Source organism: Colias eurytheme, chromosome 22, assembly GCF_061535395.1.
Source record: "Colias eurytheme isolate Ceu_HAF_F1 chromosome 22, ilColEury1 Martin Lab GWU primary, whole genome shotgun sequence".
Classification (NCBI taxonomy): domain Eukaryota; kingdom Metazoa; phylum Arthropoda; class Insecta; order Lepidoptera; family Pieridae; genus Colias; species Colias eurytheme.
The window spans coordinates 5671446-5674604 of NC_143001.1; the positions used below are offsets into that span (position 1 = coordinate 5671446).

At 32.2% G+C, this 3159-nt stretch overlaps 1 long non-coding RNA gene across 1 annotated transcript; it reads left to right on the top strand.

The window, feature by feature from the left end:
• Positions 1-638: 638 nt before the first annotated feature.
• LOC149898707 (uncharacterized) lies at positions 639-2025 on the top strand. Its single transcript, XR_016458041.1, has 3 exons — positions 639-1085; positions 1212-1273; positions 1348-2025. It is a non-coding gene; the product is annotated as an uncharacterized LOC149898707 (long non-coding RNA).
• The last annotated feature ends 1134 nt before the right edge of the window (positions 2026-3159 follow it).

Sequence of the window (3159 nt, forward strand, 5' to 3'; positions counted from 1 at the left end):
AAAAATGTAGGTACCACGGGCGAAGCCGGGGCGGACCGCTAGTATTAAATAAACAAAATATTATTAAGCGAGATTAGAATATTACTACAATAAAAAGGCGAGATTAGGATCAACGTCTTTTAAATTAAAATTTAAAATTTATAAACTCAAAATGGAACTAAACTCAAACTCAAATAAACATAATAATATTATGATATAAGACATTTCTTCACAGCACTAAAATCAGCAGTTTGTGTTCTACCATGTATAAAAAGATGTAAAAACTTTTACGGTTCGCGCAAGTACTGCATACATAATATATAGCTAACAACAAATAACAATACCTTTCTAAACACCCATTAACCACGTAAACTGTTATCACATAATCCCACGTGCGAATATCTAAATGAATAATGTTTTTTAGGGTTCCGTACTCAAAGGGTAAAACATTTTATTACTAAGACTTCGCTATCCGTCTAACAGCAGTAATTCTATTTCATGAACATTTTTACACCAGGCTCTATATCCTTAAGGTGATGAATTAATTTTTCTAACATTTACGGCCCTTTTTAAACCTTCGTAATTTTTATATTATTAAAGTTGTCGTGATGAAAATTCTTGACAAGAAAGTTCAATAGTTACACAATACGTCTACCGTTTTAGAAACATGATTCCATGATATTTTCTCGATAGAAAAAAAATACAAAGTTCTCATTGTTATTTTTTTTTAATCTCTGGCATCTTCAAAATAACAAACGTAAAGTTACGACTTTTTGGATATTAACTATAAAATATACAACCTATACGTCTACCGTGTTAGAATTTTGAAATATGCGATGGTTTTGAAATAAACAAGAAATACTTGAAATTAGCGCCTGACCAGCCAATATAGCGAGAGCCGCCCTGTACCTTCCTACCCCGATCGCTGCACGAGTCATTCCCGCTACGGCCGTCACACGGGGAACTTGTGTCGCTTGCGGAATCGTAAAAAAGGGTGACAACACGATAAGACAAAATGAGACAAATGGGGACAATAAAGAAAATAAGAAGAAGAAACATAAAGGTTGGAGGAAAAAGAATGCTTACAATTGGAACAAATTAATGAAGTAAGTTGGTTTTATTTTAAATTTGATGATAATTGTATTATAGACGATGTTTGATATGTACCCCTGTTTTAAGTACATAACGAAAGTGTAAGATTTTTTCATTTATAGCAAAAATTATCTTTTCAGAAATCCGGAATCCAGAAGGAAAATAAACCCACTGATTGTTCACAATGTGAACCCACTCCTTCGTAGGTACCTTTATTCAGTCAAAAATGTATGTTATCAACGCTCTACTGGTTTTATCGCATGATTCCATTTTTAGCAAAAAGCAACAAAGTGCAAAGAAATAAAAAATCATGGTGAACTTAGTGGAAGTATGGTGGACGTAATATGGAATTATGGAACAGGAGCTCGTTGGAGTAGTATTATATTTTAAAAAAATACGAAAAAATTTCAAGAATTTCTTAGTAGGTGGTAGATAAGTATGTTGTATAAAGAATTTGATGTTGATATTTATTTCATTTATACTTACTACACCTGTGCGGGAAATTGCTTAGTACTAAAACCGGTTTATATTCATATTTACATAATAATGTGAGTTTTCATTTCGAAAAATTTTGTGTAAGTATATTAAATTGAGTTCCTGGGTGATCTGGAAACACAATTGGGCCCGGAGGAAGGCGCTGCAGTCACTCCTCCTAATCACATGAACAGATTTGGATGAATATTTGTGTGCACATTTCATTGTTGTGGGATGATTGGTTGATTCGTTTTCACATTAGCTAATATTATGTATTTTTGTTGTTAGAAAGTAAACTTAATTTAATGTTTATAATACATTATTATTGGTATAAATAAGCCAGTGTTCGTCTCACATTGCTGTACCTGCCTACCTATCCTACCAGGGCCTAACTTTGTTCTGGCTATTTTATTTTGATTATTTGTAATGAATAATTACAATTATAATAGAGTGCAAAAAATAAATACATGCGTCAATATATTTTGTGTTTTTTTTAAACAATTTTTTTATTTAAAAAAATATCATTCCGACCGCGGCTTTGCCCGCGTGGAATTATGTTATATCGTGAATCCTGTTTTATCCCACAGAAGTGTTCAGTTCGGATAAAAAGTATCCTATGTGTAAATCCAGGCAATTAGCTATATTTTATCAAAATTGGTAATGTAGTCTTGACGTGATTAAGTAACAACTAACAAAAAAATATACAAATTAACATCCAAAGTTTCGCATCAGTTTTACTGTATTAGCGATATCTTCCACTCTTGACTTTGACTGAGAAGAATTAGGGTTTATAACTTCTTTCAGAAATAGTACCTTTCATTTCTGGGCATGATGTAATATCTACGTCAGCATCAAATTCTATCTAAATCAATTCAGTAGTCCGCGTTATTGAGTACCATTTCATTTTTTCAGAGTAACAATATTTTTTGTTATTTTAAATATTATTTATAACCTGTATTATTTTGTAATAAAGTAAACATTACGAAATAATAATAATTAATAATTATAAAAATGTCTAAGTAGTTGTTAAAAAGAAGATAATTTTGTGTTTATAAGCAAGAAAATAAAACCAATAAATCAAAATTAAATATATGTATAACAATATTATAACTGTATGACGACTCCATACATGTTTGTCCCGAGTCGGCCAGCGGCAGCGCGGCGTGGCGAGTATGCAAGAATGACTTCGCGCACACCCGCGTTCGCGATAGCGAGCTATTAGACTCCGCCCGCCAAGCAGTGGATTTTTTTTTTGTGTATCGTCTTAACAGTTGTAATTTCAGTGATGATGTATTTCTCTTGCCGCTATAACAATAAAATTAAAATCGACGCGACCACGACGCGACAGTTGGCTCGATCATAGATTCGATAGGTGATCAATTGTTGCCTTTTAGCTTGTTTGAAAATAAAAATTGGAATGTTAAGAATCACAGGACAGGGTAATTATTAAATATTATAACATTTTATGAAAGACTAAAAAGTGATTGACATAATATGAATAGAGCTATTTCTTATCGGCGCTTGTCTATCGAAACTGCTTTCCAATCCTGTGCTAAATGTTAAATTATGTATGTATTATGATGATGCGTTAAGATTTCTGAAAGAAGTCTAGTT